Source organism: Leguminivora glycinivorella, unplaced genomic scaffold, assembly GCF_023078275.1.
Source record: "Leguminivora glycinivorella isolate SPB_JAAS2020 unplaced genomic scaffold, LegGlyc_1.1 Scaffold10, whole genome shotgun sequence".
In the NCBI taxonomy this organism is placed as follows: Eukaryota; Metazoa; Arthropoda; class Insecta; order Lepidoptera; family Tortricidae; genus Leguminivora; species Leguminivora glycinivorella.
In genome coordinates, this window is record NW_025952835.1 from 61410 (window position 1) to 83357 (window position 21948).

The following is a 21948-nucleotide window of genomic DNA, read 5'->3' on the forward strand; positions in this document are numbered from 1 at the left end:
ATGAAGCGCTCTACATCCTGCTGCTCGAAAAGGTCCAAAAAATATTTTTGCGTTTCTGTTATAAAAAAATGTACGGGTATTACCGATTCTTGTACCCAACAAAATTCCTTTTGGGGACGTTGGGTTTCTTCTCGTTAGAAGTTAGGCGTAATGTCGTGCTGATGTCTGTTGCATGTGGTATTTTGAAGGGGAGTCAGATTGCCCGGTTTTAGTATCCTAGCTGGTCCGTCTATTTGTTCCCTCTGTGACGAAATATGCTTTTCGTGAATGTAGGCACCCCTACTGGCGGTGCCGGCCGCTCGAACCGTGTTTTGCCGCAAGTGACCGCTAGTTCGTGCACTGCAAATAGTGAATGAGTTTTTAGACGTGGCACCTAATGTTGATATTCTTGCGAGCAGATGGGCGTTTATACGTGACGAATGCATGAGGTTTTGTGTGGGATTGGATGCTAGGCCTTCATCTGTTATTTATTAGTTATGTTATGGTATGTAATGTTTTGATTTTGCTGTTTATTTAATATTTAATTTTGTGCTACTTGTTGTAATGTTTATTCACGGTGCTTTAGTTTTGTATACTGTCATACTGTGTAATTTTCTTTGTGTAAATAAATAAAATAAATAAATCTATTTAAATATTATTGATCCTAGCGAAAAAACGTACAAAACTTTTATTGTAGCAAATTTTATGTTTGTTATTCCCGTTGAAGATTGATTTATAGCTGTGGACCACCGTTTTCGAGTTATTTGCAAAAAACGGCTCGTGTAATCTATTTAAAATACTGTCCTACTAAAATATTGATCCTAACGAAAAATCTTACATAACATTTTTATATTAAAGGAAAAAATGGAAAAATTTACGCTTCCGGCGGGACTTGAACCCGCACCATTTTTGCAATCCGTGCAATGCTCTTACCAATTGAGCTACGGAAGCCACGCCGGACTTCGCAAATCTTTCCATGCCTTTCCTTTTTTACACGTCTTAGGGTGACGTATAAAAATGTTTAGAATCGTTAGCAGACGTTACTGCTTAATAAAAAAAAATTAATCTTACATAACGTTTCTTGTAGCAAATATTATATAGATTATTTCTGTTTAATATTATTTCTGGTAATGGAGCACCGTTTTTGATGTTATTAACAAACAGCGGCCCATGTAATCTATTTCAAAATACTTTCCAACTAAAATATTGATACTAGCGAAAAAACGTATAGAACCTTTCTTATAGGAAATTTTATGTAGATTTTATTCTTGTGAACATTTTAATTAGCTGTGGGCCACCGTTTACGAGGTATTTACAAAAAACGGCCCATGAAATCTATTTAAAAATATTTTCCAACTAAAATATTCATCCTATCGAAAAATCTTATAGAACCTTTCTTGTAGGAAATATTATGACGATTAATTCTGTATCCCATTATTTTTTGCTGTGCGCCACCGTTTTTGAGTTATCAACAAAAAGCGGCCCATTTCAAAATACTTTCCAACTAAAATATTGATTCTAGCGAAAAAACGTATAGAACCTTTCTTGTAGGAAATCTTATGTAGATTTTTTTCTCGTGAATATTTTATTTAGCTGTAGGCCACCGTTTACGAGGTATTTACAAAAAACGGCCCATGAAATCTATTTAAAAATACTTCCCAACTAAAATATTGATCCTAGCGAAAAATATTATAGAACCTTTCTTGTAGGAAATATTATGAAGATTAATTCTGTGTAACATTAGTTTTGGCTGTGAGCCACCGATTTCGAGTTATTAATAAAAAACGGCCCATGAAATCTATTTAAAAATAATTTCCAACTAAAATATTGATTCTAGCGAAAAATGTTATAGAACCCTTCTTGTAGGAAATATTATGTAGATTAGTTTTGGCTGTGAGCCACCGATTTCGAGTTATTAACAAAAAACGGCCCATGTAATCTATTTAAAAATACTTTCCAACTAAAATATTGATTCTAGCGAAAAATGTTATAGAACCTTTCTTGTGGGAAATATTATGTAGATTAATTCTGTATAACATTATTTTTGGCTGTGAGCCACCGATTTCGAGTTATTAACAAAAAACTGCCCATGAAATGTATTTAAAAATACTTTCCAACTAAAATATTGATTCTAGCGAAAAAACGTATAGAACCTTTCTTGTAGGAAATATTATGTAGATTAATTCTGTCTAACATTATTTTTGGCTGTGAGCCACCGTTTTTGAGTTATCAACAAAAAACGGCCCAAATATCTATTTAAAAATACTTTCTAACTAAAAAATTGATCCTAGCGAAAAAAGTTATATAACCTTTCTTATAGGAAATTTTATGTAGATATTTTCTGTTTAACATAATTTTTTGCTGTCGGCCACCGTTTACGAGGTATTGACGAAAAACGGAGCATGTAATCGATTAAAAAAAACTTTCTTACTAAATTATCCATTTATATATTGATCCTATCGAAAAAACGTACATAACCTTTCTTGTAGGAAATTTTATGTAGATATTTTCTGTTTAACATATTTTTTTGCTGTGGGCCACCGTTTACGAGTTATTAACGAAAAACTATAAAATTGACTTTCAAGGTCGAATAGCAGGGTACGGACCCCACCTCATGTCATGGCATTATTTTTCCATGGCTATTTAGACCCTTATCTTTCACTGGTAAAAATGACAGACTGCCTCAAGAACCTTTTTTGGAATTTTTTTTTTACCACTTTGTACCGTTCTGGCACGGTGAAGGACCCGGCCAAATGATCTGGCATAAATACTATGCGACTTCTGAGGAACTCTATTTTCACTTTTTAATAATTCCAGGTTGCCTCAAACACCTTTTTTGGGCCTCAAAAAATTAAATCTTTAAAAATTCATAGCTCGATAAAGCCCCGCTCCCCAGCTGCCAGACTTGCAGACCTGATGTTGGCTATGATCAGAGAAGCATCTGAGCACCTTTCCAGGTTGCCTCAAGGACCTACTCCAAAATCCTGCCAGCTCTTGGACCATAAATCATATACCCATATTGACTTATTTCAATTCAACCAGTATAAGTTTGTTTCTGCAATTCGGAAAAGCACCAATTGCAATTCTTGCACGTTTGAATGAATGTTAACTATCTTCATTTTTATATATTTGGTAAATTTTGTAAGTAGTTTTGTAATTTTTTTGTTTTGTATTTTTTTTTTTGTTTTGTATTTTTTTTGTCTATCTTTTTCTTTTAATTTATCATAATTAACTTCGCTTCCATCACAGATAAAATTGGTTGTCTTGTTGCATTTTTGTAGTAAATTACCTGTTGTTTCTGTTTTTAAGAACTTATCTCACGCATGTCTATTTCAGAGCTTTCTCATGTATAACTTTAAAGTGGAAACTGTTTTGGCTTGTGAGCTACCTTTAATTTGTAAGACATATGTATTATTAATGCTGTGTGTTTCCCAAATCAATAAAATAAAATAAAAATAAAAAAAATAAAAAATAAAAATCAAACTCCCACAGTAAATGTGCATTTGTGCAATTACACGCAGGCGGAGCAAGAGTTATCGAAAAATCGTTCTCCCACAAGCAGACGGACTTATGAAATTTCTAGTTTATTTTTTTTATTGAAAGTGTGATGAAAAACATTGTGTGTAAGTCGGAGCGCAAGAATGTTGCAAACTCGAGTCTTTGAATCTTTAAAGTTACTCTCGTTAGCAATATTCGACTTCCGCCCCTTGTCACAATCACAATGTACTTAGTGTAGTTTAGTGTCTAACCCAAATCTCATCAGACTTTATAGGTGATCTTAAATAGCTTGTTTCATAAACCACTCGTATGCCTGCCTTAGATTATGTACAGGAGTTACATATAAATATAAATACTTAGCACGTACTTAAGTATATTAGGAACCTACGTAGGTAATTAACTGTCACGTAAGGGCTCACCCAGACTAACAAAGCTAACGACATCCACGTTTCAGACGCTAAGTGGTGCTCCACAACGTGTGAGCCCCCTCCCAGACAAATCCTACGTACAGTCAGCAACATATATGAATACAGCCAAAGTACTAACAATATGTATACAGGACCATATTGCCTGAACGTTAAGGACGTGTATACATATTTTGGCACTTTGGCTGTTTTCATCATATTTGATGTTGACTGTACACGTGTCACTCGCGAAGACGCGTACCCTTAGTTCATATTGTCGTAGGTTTAAAGGTTAGACTTGACAATTCTGTGCGTCAACGTGAATGACACAGACGACACAGTCTTACAGTCTATAGCGTGCGTAGTGCGTACATACTTGCAGTACATGAAGCCTCTAAAACTGCCTATTTCTTTATATTGCGTATTCAATAGTAGACCTTCAAGTCCTGTAAATTAGCTTTATATTCGTAAATTGGGGTTGAAGTGAAATACGCATGTGTCGTTACTGAGGTATAACCACTCGGAAGACTTAATTATTGCGTACGTTGAGAGAAGAGGAACTTAAATTGAATAGCAATGAAAATAAAAGGTACAAAATGCTTATACATCAGCAGTTCTCAAAAAGTTTGTACATAGCCACGTCAGCAAATTTTAATTGATCCTATTTTGTTACCAACATTTAGTGATATAAGTCGACTTTCGTCAGATATATACAGGATAATTGTTATAATTAAGAAAATATAGATACTAGAGAACCTTAATGACCAAATAAAACTTACTAAAATCTCAATTCATGAAATAAATCTTGGTTACAAAAAAGAAATAAAAAAAAAACAAATTTAACTTTTTCCTTAATTTTTGTACAAACTTTTCCAGAACTGCTGACATATGGAATATGTCAAATCAATTTACCAAATACTAATGACCCACTTTGGCTTCGAACATCTAAAACCTTTCTAGTTTCCTTGGAACTTCTTTGATGATAGCTGAACTCGGCATAACATACATTCAGTAGCTTTTAGGGTTCCGTGGTCCAATTGGACATTTTTTAGTTTCCTTATCTCTGTCCGTCTGCCCCTTCGTAGAAAAATAGCAACGTTCACAAGTGCATTTGCTCACTGTCTGTTGCTATAGAAAATGCTAACGTATTACTTACAAAGGTATTTTCCAAATTATCCGGTTTTCGAAATTACCGTAATATAACGTGTATTTACTAGGCCACAGTTGATATAGGCTATAAACTACCTCCACCAGATACCACCGGGAAAGATGCTGTAGCCAATAAATAAATATTAATGGACATTTTTTTACACAGATTGTGAGTCCCACGGTAAGCTCAAGAAGGCTTGTGTTGCAGGTACTCAGACAACGATATATATAATATACAAATACTTATAGACAGAAAACATCCGTGACTCAGGAACAAATATCTGCGTTCATCACACATATAAATGCCCTTACCGGGATGCCAATGCCAATGATGATGATGTTACTAGGTAACAACAAACACATAGCTGAAATACCCTATAATCTACGAGTAAATTAATCCATTACTAACTAACATAAACTAATGTTGCATCATATCGCTCATTACCCTCATTAAGAAATCTCTTTTATCCTAACGAGACACGTAAAACAATTACCAAACATAACCCCACCCCCTATTAGTTGTCATTAAAATTCATCACCCCAAACTATTTACTAGAGATGCTCCGAAATTCGGCACAACTTTCGTACATTTTGAGTCACAATTATTATGAAAACGATAAATTTGAAAGTGGGTTTTTTTACTCTATTTTGCGCGGTAGATCGAACTTCCAATAATACTGTCTAAGATGATCTATTAAATGTAAAATATATAGCATAACCTAACCACAAAATTACAAAAAAACCAAATCTAAATCCGTTCGGGAGCTACGATGCCACAGACAGACACACACACAGGCAGATAGACAGACATGTCAAACTTATAACCCCGTCGTTTTTGGGTCGGGGGTTAATTATATTTAACTAGTGAATTGGAAACGGATACCTATTTATTTCTTTAAATATTTCACCATCAAATTAAAAAACCACATCAAAATCCGTTGCGTAGTAGATCGACATACATGACAGACAGATATCCGAAAGCGACTTTGTTTTATACTATATAGTGATTACTGGATTATTACATGTTATGGTCAAAAAATAAAAATAAAATCAAAATAATTTATTCAGCAAATAGGCCACAGGGGCACTTTTACACGTCACATGTACATATTTAGAAAATATTTAAAATTGAATTGAAATTACGTGGAAATTACAATTGATACTATTATATACTAATTCTAAGTTCTAACTAAAGTTAACTCTATACAATTAATTAGAGATGTAGAAGGTCTCTAAATGTCGAATAACAACCAAGAACTACACTAAATATAAAAAGTACAAATACAAAAAAAAAGTCTAAAATTACTTTAGAGGTGCAAATGACTCAAATTTCACAACTAAAGATAAAATGTATACTTAATCTAATTCTCCTTAGAGATGTATATGGTCTCCAAGAGTCAAAATAATATATTTAAAATATTCACTAAAAGAAAGGAAACAAACGACAACCGAACAAAATGTCCTAATTTAATAAAAATTAGAATTAAAGTTACTAAGTTATAACTGTGGTAAGTTAAGTGTGGTACGTGTGGTAAGTTATAAATGGTACTCCCACACTGGGCTGTTATAAATGTTATATAACATGGTGTGACAGAGACAGAACACTGATTTAAAACTTCACGATTATTGAAGAACATGAAGATGCCTTCTCCGAGACCACGGGGACAACGCCGTCCCTGAAACGTTGAAGGTCAGTTTAATGTGTAGTCATAAGCGATTAAGTCCCGATTTTAAAAATAATTATGTGTAATAATCGTCAAAGTTTAATTTTTTTTTAAGTTTAAATTAATCGTGAAAGTTTAAACTAAGATTTTAAAAATAATTAAGAGACAGAACAGCCCAGTGTGGGCTTATTTGCGTGCGATGTGAGTTGTAATTATCTTGAATCGGTGCTGCTGACGATGCTAAGGCAGAGCCATGAATAATAGATTTGCCAAATCACTGAACCAGGTAAGATACGCAATTTGTAGATAATTGGCAATCTCGCATGTTACCTGTGACTTTAACCTAATGTCGGATTATAATAATACCTACACAAGTGAAAGTAGATGGTCCTATATATCTATATTCCTAGTAATACCGACTTAAGCGTTAGTCGATAGTACCTACGCGTTCACTTACACGAGCTTAGACTGTGCGCTAGGAACGCGCCTCTTTCATATATTTGATCGCCAGTGTCCGACCGTTAACGGATTATCGATTAACTTTAACTTACGTTAAATTTGTCCAAATTTATCATTTTAACAATTAACGAAGTTAACTTTTTTATTTACGGATTAGCGATTATCGAAGTTAACTATTTGATTAACGGTTCCCAAATCCCAGCTATGGCGGCACGTTCAGCGGGGAGCGAGAGTGGCCATACTTTACGATAGTACTTATTATTATACTGTGTCGTTGTCGCACCGTTGCCAATTCTTGACTAGGTACCTAAAATACCTACATAAGCCTCACGCCCCCTACCGTAATTAATCGACTGGCTACCCCGGAGCCCCTTTATTAAATTTTAGCGCTTCGCCGGGGGTTCCACCCTGCACCCGAATGAATAGAGCACTTTTCCCGGGATTAGCCGGATGGATCCCGGGCCCTGGAGGGTTGTTGCACTGACAAATTGCAAGTGCTGATTGTGCGTACGTTTGTAAGTGGGCAGACATTTTGAATATGGTATAAATTGGAAAAGCAATTCAAGATGAGATGTCGTGTCGTCTCTAGTGGCAGATGTATCTACCTACAATTCAAGAGCTGATTCGACTGACGCCATGAACCACCAAAGTATTTTTCAATTGGAATGTGGTCTGTGCTGACAGTTGAAATCCCGAATTAGGTATCGTGCATACTTATGTTCGAAAAATATTGTTGAATATTTGTGAAAAAAAAATATGTTGACGTTAAATAATGAAAAATATATAATAACTGTATTTTTTGAATACCTATATTATCACTATTATCAGTGAATATTATATAGATTTCTTTAAATAACGCTATATATGAAACGTTGAAATGGAACATACTAGGGGCTAACGTTATGTTACATACGAGTATTTACAATATAAGTATTTTTCGTTGTCTTTTACTTATTTTTTTTTCTACGTTTTATAAAGCCATCTCAAAGACCATGACATTTTTCATCATTCACTTTTCCGTTAAGGTCAAATTCGCTTAATATGATAGTTAATGAGATGTCCTATCAAGTATCACCCCTTTTAATTTTGGCGTTGGTTTACGGGACACCGGGTATGTGTTCACCAAGCCATGCTACGCTGAAGTCCCTACGTCCCAGCATAATGTACATTAAGCTTGTCATAACAAGTTGCTTATGAATAATAGTTGCAGGCGTGGATTAATAAGTAAATGGCGAGGGTCCTCCCTATATGAACAATGTGAGGGATAGGCATCATTTATGTATGCAGGAACTTGTGTACAGTTTAAGTGTGAAAAAGGACTTATAATACCTATTATATTGCAGTCATCGCAAATACGCCAAGGTATTAACAGGTATAGGCCCCGTAGCCGAGTGGCATTTTTGCGATGCGAAACGCCGCAGAAATGTAGTCTGGCTCTGTCGCGCCAATGCACAAGAGCGATAGAGATAGATAGCTACGAAGGAAATATTATCGTGAGCGTTTCGTGAGCGTTTGTACATTCGACTACGCACGCTGGACGGTTAGATGGCGCCAACATTGGTTTACAGTGCACAAGAAATCGTTACTATGTAGTTTGAAGGGTCTCGTATCTCACACTGCTCCCCAAAGTTGAAACGCAGTAACTCTATAATATGCTTTTCATACATACTTACTTACTTGGCTGGCGCGACAACCCAAAATGAGTTTTGGCCTCCAACACCACTTTGCTCGGCCTTGAGCGGTACATTTTTTTCTTCAATGACAAAAGAAGTTACAAGTTTGTTCCAAAGTAGTGACGAAATACAAAAACATTCTCGGAGTCTCGTTCTCATCGCAGGTTTAATCATAATAGTAAAATATAGGTACCAATGACGATGGAAAACTTCGCTAGTCGATTATAAATTTTAGGAATTCTTCTTCTTCTTCGTCGAAACCTCATGACTGAGGGTCGTGACCACCATAAGTCGCTGTACGTTGCAGTGCTCTCCACTCAGGCCGATCTTTTGCCTTCCTAAAGGATCCCTGGAGCCCAACGCGCGTGACCTTCTTTATTGTGTTGAACCAGCGCGTGGGTAATCCGGCTCTTTTACGATGGCCCTCCACTGGTCCGACGAATAGGAATTAGCAAAACCTTGGTTCCACATTTAGGTTGTCATTTTTGAAATAGAAACGAATTATTGTACAAATACATTTTCTGAAAGCCCACGGCTGTATCAACACGGTTTAGGTTCACTAAACAATAGTGGTTTCACTAATGAATCTACATTTCGGTGAATTTAGTTTCCATGCTAATTGAATGGCTAATAAATAGGTCATTTGACAAAGTGATATATTATGTGATGACAAAGTCAGTCTGAAAATAGAGATTATTCCGTATAAGTAGATCCATACTAATATTATAAATTTATTTATTTAATCGTATGGCATGAAAATAGGCAAATAACAAGTTTTATACAATAAAACCAGTCAAAAAGAATACAAATATAAAAGCTATAAGTCAACATTTAGACAACTGAGCTACTCGGCAGCGTCAATATTATAAATGGGAAAGTGTGTGTGTCTGTTTGTTTGTCCGTTCTTCACGGCAAAACAGAGCGACGAATTGTCGTGATTTTTTAAGTTGAGATAGTTGAAGGGATGGAGAGTGACATAGGCTACTTTTTGTCTCTTTCTAACGCGAGCGAAGCCGTGGGCAAAAGCTAGTACGTAATAAGTTTGATATGACGTGTGAAAGAGAATACGTGAAAACATAATTGTACAGTGATTGTTCTTAAAGGCTAAGAATTGTTATACATATAAGAGATGTTTTATACAAATGCCTGAGCTAGGATAGTTCCTTTGTTTCAGGCAGAAATGATCAAAGATAGAGGAATGGAATAGGAAGACATCTTGTACCGACCCCACATAACGTGGGATAAGGGTAGGAAGAAGAAGAAGAAATTTGATAAGCCGTTTTAGAACATTGGCAAACATTTAAAAAGTGAACATCTTTCCCATTTTTCTTTCGGAGGCAATCGAGCAGGTCAGGACAGGTCGCCTGATGGTAAAGAATCACTGCCGCTCATGGACACCTGAAATACTAAAAGGATTGGAGAGGTGCCTGCCACCATCTACATGCTGAAAAATAATGCTTTTGGTGTATTAGAATCTGTGCGAAAAAAGGTTGTGGAATGTATGGGTTTTCTAAGTTTTCTTATATTCCACAACTCTTTTCTTTCCGCACAGTTTCTTAAATAAATAAACATAATATTACCAACGTCTGTCTATTGACTATTCTAATTCTGTTGATTTTTTTACCTTGCTCTAAACGTCAGTTAAGTAACCCAATTCTATATAATACCTAATACTTACTCCGAGAAAATTGATAACCAATAATTAGAACAATCACCAAAGGTACGATTGAATCGAACAAAGCCGTCTTTACAAAGGTAAGGAAATAGCAGTTTCGGGGAGCTATATTAGCCAACCACACCTTTTAGCTACAAGCAGCCTACCTCCATTTTCTACCTTCACAATATCCAACCTTACTGCGTGTCCTCTCAGTAGGTTTTCGAATGAGTTTTTGAATGGAGTTATGGTATTTTCGTAGGGTAGTGGTGGTAAAAACGGATGCGTCAATAATTAACTGTCGATCGGGGCTCGGCGCCCGTGGGCTTCGCTATAGCACTGGTTACTGGACCGTGATTTATGAGGTTCAGTATGTTGATGTTCCCTTTTCATTTGCGTATTTCATTTGATGTGTATTGTTGTTGTTTTGTTGGTATAGTCTTGTATCGTCCTATAACTTTCTTGTCGAGTTCTTAAATTTTTCGTCACCTTCATTCGTCCCTTTCATCAGTAGTCTTTGTCGTATAATCAAAGATGCAGTTGAAACCTAATTTGAAGATACTCCAAAAATACAAGAATGGAGTCTAGAAAGCTACTTGTCTTTTTGGCAAACTTTAGTCAGTCGTGAAAAAAGTATTCTATTCAATAATATTAGTTGATCTATCTAAGGTTCAGACTAGCAAAAGACTTAAACATGTTTAATTTTATAAATATGTGCTTAAAATAGTGTGTAATAAGGAATATACGGAACGACAGAAAGAATATTGTAATACTCACTTCAAAGAATATTGTAATCTTACTTCTTCATTTATAATTGTATTTATTGAGCTAATCTACTCTTCTCAGTATTATGAAGACAGCCAAGATGATGAAGATAACGAAAGGTTTGTATTATACATAGATCCATTTTGACAAAGACAAAGGCTTGTGCCAGGATGAGGGCGATTCGACACTTCAAAAACCGGCCAAGTGCGAGTCGGGCTCGCGCACAAAGGGTTCCGTAGCAGCAAATTACAGTTAAATCAACCTATCTCAAAAACTATAAGAGATACTTTGATCAAACCAAAAATCGTTGAAAGAGTTAATTAGCATGCATCACCTCTATTTTTTTTAGAATTTTATACCCCGTAGTTATAAAAATAGAGGGGGGGGGACATACTTTTTACGACTTTGAGAGCTGATATCTCAAAAACCGTTCACTTTAAGAAAAATGTTTTTTAGAAAACTTTATATCATTTTAAAAGACCTTTCCATTGATACCCCACACGGGTATGTACATCGAAAAAAAAATTTTCATCCCTCAGTTACATGTATGGGGGGCCCCACCCCCAATTCTTTTTTTTACTATTTAGTGTCATAATTTTGTAGCGGTTCATACAACACATATTCCCATCAAATTTCATCACTGTAGTACTTATAGTTTCCGAGTAAATCGGCTGTGACAGACGGACAGACGGACAGACGGACAGACGGACATGACGAAACTATAAGGGTTCCGTTTTTGCCATTTTGGCTACGGAACCCTAAAAAGGCTCTCCCACTCGGAAACGAATCGATCCACAAAACAGATGCCCTATCTCACGGAGTCGGAGGGTCCACTGCTTTAGGCGGAATCCTAAAAAATAACGAACACGCATTGTACTAGGACAAAAGAGCTGTACTGTTTTCGCTCTCCGTAACATTGGGGTGAAAAATATTACACCCCCGGGGCAGCCATTGCACATGCGGTACAATGGGCTTGGTAATCGACTGGCCATGTAGGGCTTTATGTATTGGCTTTGATAGCTGTAGATAGTTGATCTGGTGAAGTTTTGGGAATGTTGTTTGAGAAAATGTTGGTTTATTAAAGGGGTTTTTAGTGTTTTCATTAAAAACGAATACTTAATGGGAAATCATTGGTTGTTGTTGGGCAAATAGGACGCTCTGAAAAACAAATTTGTGTTTTAAGGTTATAAATAGTAAGAGTTCAAGATAACAGGCATACCCAAGTTCAAGCTTGAGAACAACATTATACGGGATATTTATTTCATCGGTTTGAAGTGGGTTGGTTACTAATTAGCGTCAATATGTATTTAACGTTACAGACAGAATACATAATTATTGAAACTAAAACTATTGTAAAAGCTCAATCTAAAATAGGCCCTTGACGTATTTTATCAGTTTCTTGCAGTATTTCCTCTCTGTATTGCAATGCGATGTTCAAGGAAGTCGTCAGCCCTTTGCACTTCGCGATTTTTGCAAAAAAAAACGAATGTATATTAGAATATTTTGTTTGACCATAACCACATACTCGTATCTGCGAAGAATTCCTCGTCAAGTGAACTCACAAATTTACAAACCCTAGATTGTCACACAAGAAACTAAAAGATTTTAAAGCATTTCGGTTGCCAAAAGAAGGAAAAACGCTGGTGGCCTAGCGGTAAGAGCGTGCGACTTTTAATCCGTAGGCCGCGTAGCGGGTTCAAACCCCGGCTCGTATACTAATGAGTTTTCGAAACTTATTTTCGAAAGTCATTTGATATTTGGCAGTCGCTTTTCGGTGAAGGAAAACATCGTGAGGAAACCGGACTCACTCCAATAAAGGCTAGTTACCCTCTGGGCTGGAAAGTCAGATGGCAGTCGCTTTCGTAAAACGCCTACGCCTACACCAAATATTGGGATTAGTTGTCAAAGCGGACCCTAGGCTCTCATGAGCCGAGGTGAAGGAGAATGATGATGATACTGCTAAAATACCTATTTCAGTTTCCTAGTGTTACACCATGTAATGTACATTACAGTCAACCAATTAGAACCCTAACACTGTAGAACTATGTCATAGTGACGTTATAAATCAAATTGTAAGAAATCTCTTACTGCTTGTCATTTTGACATAGTTGTAGAGTAGCCTAGGGTTCCAATTGGTTGACTATACATAGGTATATGAAAATTGGGTGTGAGTATAACCACAGAACTTAATTTAGATAGAAGAAACAAATTCATATATTTGTATAGGGGCCGAGCGTGTCAAATCTTGTACTGAAGTTGATTCTTGCCTGTAATTTTAAATATGTCTCAGGCTCTTGATTGTTCATAATTTTTGTGTTGTTGCAATTGAATATCACGTAACGAGGCATTTTTTATGTTTTGGTTGACTTCAACTTACAAAAACTGACGCCCGAAAGCTGCAAGCTGCGAGTAAAGACGGACAACTCAGTGGATTTCACTGAGTTCATTTGACACGCTAAGTAGATACGTTTGCTTGATCTATGGTATATATGACATCTGTGAGTATAACCGTGATACACTAGATTAACAAACAAGGTCCAGGCAGGCATACTTGCAACATCAGGCCTTCCCTATCGCACTATTTGCAAGTGCGATAGGGACGGCCTGATGTTTTATCATTTATCGCGCGACCATACTTGCCTGCCTGGGGCCCGTTTCTCGAAAGATACAAGCCTTGTATTACAAGTGCGCGAACTGTCAAATCGTATGGGTTGTCACGGAAACACACTTGTAATACAAGGCTTCTACCTTTCGAGAAACGGGCCACTGGTCGTTCTGAATAAACCTCGCTGCTTCACTATTAAAATATATCCTCATAACGCCCACCATACTAACATTTTGAACCTATTCGCATTTTAAATAGAATTGAGTTTCATTTGTTCGAAAAATTTTAAAGACAAAAGAAATGCTACTTTATTTATTCACATGAAAGTTAAAATTCAATTGAACCAAAATGTATATCTCATTGCACATTGGGCGGCAAAAGGATAAACTACAGTTTATGGAAAACGCTATTAACGCGTGTTACTTTCGTTTTAAAATCCGCTTGCGCTTTCCATTTCACTGGCACTAGTTGAGAGCAAATATTGTTGTGAACTTTCTCTGTTCGTTTTGTTAAGTTAATTTGACAGTAGTTGTAGCTACAGAATAGTTTATTTCTGAATTGAAAACAAGGGAATGCTTAGTTTCTTCATCCAATGCTTATATTTGGAGGCACTTGATGCATTTGAACGGGTACGTAGCACAATGTCGAAAATGTCCGAAGTACGAAATTCCGAAAGACATGATTTCGAAAATTATTGGGTTGGTAAGAAAGTAATGAGCGATCGATTGAATTCCACATAAAATTTTTGAGAGAGTTCTAGAATCTTCTATGGCCGAAAGTATATAAAGGGCGAGTCGCACAGTTGCTCGTTAGTCATTCACTAGCTGTCGCCGAGCTAATATAAGGAAGAAAATGGACGAATTAAAAGTGCATGTAAGGCATTGCTTACTATATGAATTTAAGTCTGGCCATTCAGCCGCCGAAGCAGTGCGTAATATATGTCAGCGTGTTGCTCCTGAAGTTGTGTCTGAGGCCACGGCGAAACGATGGTTCCAGCGGTTTCGTAGTGGCGACTTTTCATTATCAGATCAACCTAAGTCTGGTCGACCGGTGAAGATTGATGTAGCCAAATTAAAAACCTTAATTGAAGGAGATCCGAGGCTAACGAGTCGTACTCTTGCTACCGAGTTAGGCTGCTCTCATGTCACCATAGAAACACGTTTACACGAGTTGGGAAAAAACTACAAATACAGTGTTTGGATACCGCACGAACTTGATAGACATCAACTAAACCGCCGTGCCGATATCTGTATACAACTTCTGTCTTTTCGCCGCACATTCAACTGGTTGGACCATCTTATCACTGGAGATGAAAAATGGGTCTTATATATAAATCACACACGCAAACGTCAGTGGCTAGCTCCAAACGAAAAAGGAATAGAGGCACCAAAAACAGAGATCAGTATACGTAATCAGCTTGAAAATTTAAACCAAAAAATCTGTCAGAATCGTCCACAGCATGCTAAAGTTTTTTTCTTACACGACAATGCTCGCCCACACATTGCAAAAGTGACTCGGCTAAAGCTATTGGAGCTAGGTTGGAAAGTGATACCTCATCCACCGTACTCTCCAGACTTGGCACCTACGGATTACGCATTGTTCAGATCGCTAAGCAATGCCTTGAATGAAAAAAAGTTCGATGATCAAGCCCATCTACGACAGTACATAGCTGAGTTTTTTTAATCTAAACCTAAGAACTTCTTCGCCGATGCTATTCATTCTTTACCAGAACGATGGAGACAAGTAGTAAATAACGAAGGCCGTTATAAATGATTAAAATAATAAATTAAATAAAAATTACAATATTGGTTATGATTCGCTCATTACTTTCTTACCAACCCAGTATATTCCTAAAGGTGCATGTCTTACTAGTACACTCTTCATCAAACGATCTCATTTTTCGAAAGTCAATATTTCTTTGTCCAAAATGCCTTACACCAATACTATGAAAGTCGATATATCTAGCTCTTAAAATTGCTACTTTCAAAAATCCTAATGATTATTTTTCGAAGAGAATTCATATCTATTAATTCCATTTAATCAGAGACCATATTCTCAAATCCGCAACGCAAGCTTCGTCAGCTGAATACAAATTTCGTTATTAGCTACAAGCTTCGTCAAAAAGTAAAACAATGGAAAATCCGCAACATGTTTCGTCAATAATCCGCAACATGCTTCGTCAATAAATATCTATTTCATGTTCAGTGTGGGGACTTGTAGGGTTCTGTAATAGTTTCCCATGCGACACAACAAGCTTAGAATAAAATCTCAATGTCTTCATAAAGGTGTAATTTATACATTTTAAAATTAATTTAACAAGACATACGACTACAAACATTTTCGAAATTTCGTACTTAATAAATATTGAACTTAGATCAACTAAACGTAGGAAAAATGTCGATAGTATTTTCGTGCAGTATTGTCATTTCGGCTTCTTAAAAATAGGCCAATTAATCATAGGACATGCATCTGTAGCAATTTCGTACATTAGGAATTTTGATTTTCGATATCATGTCTTTCGGAATTTCGTACTTCGGACCTTCGATTTTCGACATTGTGCTACGTACCCATTTGACATCAGGCACTAAATATTTTTTTCTAATTAATTTTTTAATCAGCAGAAACGTTTGCTAAGGATGCTGTAAGCAACATATAAATAACTGTTCTTCTGTCTTTTTAACATGCCCTGGATCATTGAAAGATTTGAAAGTCATACTCTGTAGCCTTAGACTACTAACCCAATTTCAATTTACACTCATAACTTACCACATAGGAATCTATGTCATCATCCAGCAAACAATACAAGCGAAATGCACAACATACGAATGACATCCTTTGGATGTCCTAAAGAACAGTGTCAGTGAGAACTGATCTAAACAGTGTAGGTACAATCAGCATCAAAAGTAGCATATCAAATAACGCTTCAGAAATAACTACCATTCTCCACCACATACAAGAAAAAATAATTAAATTTTGACATTTCTGATCGCGAACTGTACAGAATCCATACTAATATTATAAATGGGAAAGTGTGTGTGCCTGTTTGTTTGTTCGTCTTTCACGGCAAAACGGAGCGTCGAATTGACGTGATTTTTTAAGTGGAGATAGTTGAAGGGATGAAGAGTGACATAGGCTTTTTGCCTCTTTTAAACGCGAGAGAAGCCGCGAGCAAAAGAGATATCTATATTTCGAAAGTCATTCACGATGTCGGATACTTTTGGTGCGTTGTTCCGCTACTATTGATGAGTACTAGCTCAAAACCTAAAGCGGCATCATCAAAGCCTGGCGGCACTACCCTCAAAGGCCGCGTGTAAATCAAAGGCTGTAAGACGACACCCGCACAGCTCAGCTCCATACAATTCGGCAGCCGCAAAGGTTGTCGCCGCCAATCATATCATGTGGATAGAGGGTAAAGACGGGTTACACCTGTGTGTATTGGACGCCTGAGAATAAATATATGTTTTATTTGGGATCTAGACAGTTTTAATAAATGGCAGTTTGACATAAAATCATGATGATGAGTGCATACTTCTAATGGCCGAAGAGTGTAGTCTTTAGACGGTTCCGGGGCAACTTGCCGGCTTCTACTCCCGGAGAGACGGCGCAACAAGCCTCAACGTTACGTTGTCACCTAAATCTAGTTAATTGGTGATGTGCTGATGTGTTTATTTTTTCTTACTTTTATGTGTTTATTTTTTATGCTTTTTGTATTTTTAGTTACTCAGTGCTTTGGTTTTAATGTCATACTGTGTAACGTTTTTGAAATAAAATAAATAAATAAATGATTATCATGAGTTTTTTGCCTAGATTACACCCAAATAGTTCAAACATAACGTATAAAATAATATAAGTGACAAAAGGTTAAAATCAGACATTTTCAGTACATATGGTGGTTTTTTTACGCACTAGTGCGAGAAGTGGTTCTTTTCTTGTCAGGTCGAAACTTCGGAGGGCCATCTGTACTGAAAAACGTCGCATGATTCACGTGCGAAATAGAAATTCGTAACTCGTGTCGATTTAAACTTCGGTTGTATTTAAATTTATCGCCACTCGTTTCCAACTTCCATTTTTCCGCACTTGTATCGTAATGTACTATTCTTGATCGAGTAGGTAATGATAAAATCGTCAGATGACAACAAAACTACTATTACTGCTAAACTCCTACCATGAAAAGTTATTTCTTTTGTTGAAATTAATATGTTTTGATTGTCATCTGACGAAATATAGTATTAAAATCTTAAACATACCTATAGAATTCATGAAATTTATTGACAGAGACACACTGACATGAATTTCTATGACAGTGTTTAGATTTCATAAAACTCTGTCATATATGTAGATAGTCAGCAACTACGAGTATCATTCATTTCATTAGTATACCTAGATATTTTTCTGGCACGAACGTCAAGAACGGAAGTGCTTGACAAAATTAAAACATCGACAATCCTTTTATCGATAAATTAGCCTTACATAAGGTTATTAATTACCCCTTTGACGACCGGCCTGGCGCAGTCGGTAGTGACCCTGCCTGCTGCGCCACGGTCCCGGGTTCGAATCCCGGTAAGGGCATTTATTTGTGTGATGAGCACAGATATTTGTTCCTGAGTCATGGATGTTTTCTACGTATATAAGTATTTATATATTATATATATCGTTGTCTGAGTACCCACAACACAAGCCTTTTTGAGCTTACCGTGGGCCTCAGTCAATCTGTGTAAAAATGTCCTATAATATTTATTTATTATTTATTATTTATTTATTTACCCCTAATAATAATCTCTAAAATCTTGAATAATCATGTAAGAAATTATGTAAACTATTAAAATATGGTTCGTTTTATTATTATTGTCCATTTATTTTCAAACATCTAACATTTGTATAAAACATTAATGTTATACACATAAATTCAAGCCTATATTCCCTAAACTGGGTAGACAGAGCACATGAAACTACTCAAGATTCAGTGCCACGTCAATAATTAATGACATAATTTTAATAATTAATAGCATATTGTAATGTAAGTTATCGATGAACTCAATATCGGAAGAAAGTCACTAGTGTCACTTCGTTCGTGCTAGAAAAATATCTACGTATATTCATTAGCCGAATACCTGATTCATCTCATTTCCGTGCTCCATAAAAACAAACGCGCATCAACATTCCGAAACCGAATTTTTAATCGCACCAAAATCCGTAGCGTGACATTTCACCCGTCCCGTGATCGCCCCGCGTTATCGGAAAACGCTTTCGTGTCGTCGCGATATCGAATAACCCTTTATCTAGATCGAACCCCGCTGTCCCATCGCCGAGCTCATTACAGAAAAATTATTCATTATTCAATTATTCATCGCGATACCTCTTGATAATCGGATCTGATTAACCGGGCTGAATAAATATGAGTGATGGTTTGTTTTTCTTTGAGGCGCGTTTTTGGTTTTCCTTGTGCATGAAAAGAAAATGTTAATGATGCTAAGTTATTTTTGTTGCGTATGTATTCGTATTTGAATACGAGGCATTTTTCCAACATTTACACACATTACATACACACACATACATTTTGGCTACCAAGAAGTATGCGCAAAGTTACTTTATACAAATTGTGTGAGGTGTCTAAGTGAATAAGCTAAACGTTCCTACACGAGCCCCATACATGTAACACGACAGAAAATCTTAATATACTTAGCTATTTAAAGAGCATTACAATGTAATGTGATACATAATATTTGTTTAGATACTGATAAAAAGTTGGGTTGCCAACAGATATATTTACGTATTACATAACATTGCCCTATTTGCTTCTTTTGTTATATCTTATATTTATTTTGTAACATAAAAAATTACTTACGAATTTTCATCAGAATTCCCCGAGAATAACAAAAACCGTCGTATTTTTTTTTTTTTTTAACAACAAAACCCCGAAAAGCGCCATCCGGGGATTGAAACGGGACAATCGCATCCGAGAACTTTTCATGCCTAGCTAAGCCCATCGTCTAATGGATACACGACAAGACTAATGTAACAACTGAAAACATTCCGGACGGATCTAACAAAGCATTCATTTTCTGATGGCGGTAATCTCAGCGAAGGGCGGCATTGTTCATCATTTTCTCTATTTTTTTTTATTTTCTCGAAAAGAATAAAAATACTGAACGGTATTGTCGACGCCGCGCGTTCGTGCAAAAAGTCCCTGGATGACAACGAAATGACTGGAGCAGCCGCGGGTGGCCCCCTCCCTCCTAAAAAATGTCGCTGGTGGGGCGGCGGCCTGCGACAAGACGGCATTTTTACACGACACGGTGCCGAGAAAACCTACATGCCACGCGCGCTACCGACCAAAAATGCTCCCTAAGACAAAACGAAAGAGACAGGGTTCGCTTGAGGGTTTTAAACTTGACTTTTTGAAATACGGTTTCATGTTTGCGATAAATCGATAAGTACCTATATACACGCTAAGAGCAGAGGGTAAGTAGGTACAAATTGCATGGATTTTACAGTTCTTTATGTCGGGGAGGCGCGGTTTTGCCTCCACTGTTTTAGGAAATATTAAATTTTGACGTTTATGTCGAGTTTGTAAGTTTTTCTTCGTGTAACAATTAAGAAACAAGTTTTCTTAGAGGGATTCCGAAGTTGCTGGAAGTTTCTCGGTAGTAGAACAAAGACATTGTTATTAACTGTGAGTGAAAGTTTCGATCGCTATATTTTTTATAGCGAAGATATGTTCGGTGCCCGGCTTGGCTTCATTCTGTTCATTATACCCATGAAAAACTTTGAAAAGTATAAAGTTCCTGACTGAGCACAAATATTGTTTTTTTTTTCAACAAGTAACTAATACGTATCTATACTAGTAATCTTTACAATATTCTATATAAACACTTTAACTAATAACCTAACCACAAAATTAAAATTTTGAAAAAAAACCCCCGACTGCGACATAGTTGACCGATTTTCATGAAACCGAAACCCGAGCCGAAACCGCTGGTCCTAGAGATTTCAAATTTGGCACGTAGGTTCCTTATATACTGTAGAGGAGCACTAAGAAAGGATTTTCCAAAATTCACCTCCTAAGGGGGTCAAATGGGGGTTCAAAGTTTGTATGGGGAAACAAGATTAGTTTGACTATTTTATTCGAAACTTCACAGAAAGATTCCTTAAGACATATGACTGAATACGTGTTTCAGGTTTTTTGAAAATTTAACCCCTAAAAGGGTGAAAAGGGGGTGATAAAGTCAAAAAATCAATATGGATATCGTTTTAATGGTTTATCGGGTCGCTGATCACGTTATATACAACGTTTTTAGGGTTCCGTAGTCAACTAGGAACCCTTATAGTTTCGCCATGTCTGTCTGTCCGTCCGTCCGTCCGTCCGTCCGTCCGTCCGTCCGTCCGTCCGTCCGTCCGTCCGCGGATAATCTCAGTAACCGTAAGCACTAGAAAGCTGAAATTTGGTACAAGTATGTATATCAATCACGCCAACAAAGTGCAAAAATAAAAAATGGAAAAAAATGTTTTATTAGGGTACCCCCCCTACATGTAAAGTGGGGGCTGATTTTTTTTTTCATTCCAACCCCAACGTGTGATATATTGTTGGATAGGTATTTAAAAATGAATAAGGGTTTACTAAGATCGTTTTTTGATAATATTAATATTTTCGGAAATAATCGCTCTTAAAGGAAAAAAAAGTGCGTCCCCCCCTCTAACTTTTGAACCATATGTTTAAAAAATATGAAAAAAATCACAAAAGTAGAACTTTATAAACACTTTCTAGGAAAATTGTTTTGAACTTGATAGGTTCAGTAGTTTTTGAGAAAAATACGGAAAACTACGGAACCCTACACTGAGCGTGGCCCGACACGCTCTTGGCCGGTTTTTAAAATCTAACGAGGCGGAAGTGAAATACCTTCTACCCTGTTGTGGTGCAATGGGGTTTAATATAAAAAAAATATATAAAAGAAGATATTGACTGCCCGCTAAGAACACTCCCGACTAACTCAGCTTTCAGACAAAAAAAACTAAATCTGAATCGGTTCATCCGTTCGGGAGCTACGATGCCACAGACAGACACACACACAGACAGACAGACAGACAGACGGACAGACAG

The 21948-nt window shown here is 36.6% G+C and overlaps 1 protein-coding gene across 1 annotated transcript in view; it reads left to right on the forward strand.

The window, feature by feature from the left end:
• Positions 1–21948, forward strand: part of LOC125242158 (Fanconi anemia group J protein homolog) — a 155107-nt gene that overhangs the window by 53542 nt on the left and 79617 nt on the right. The window lies entirely within an intron of this gene.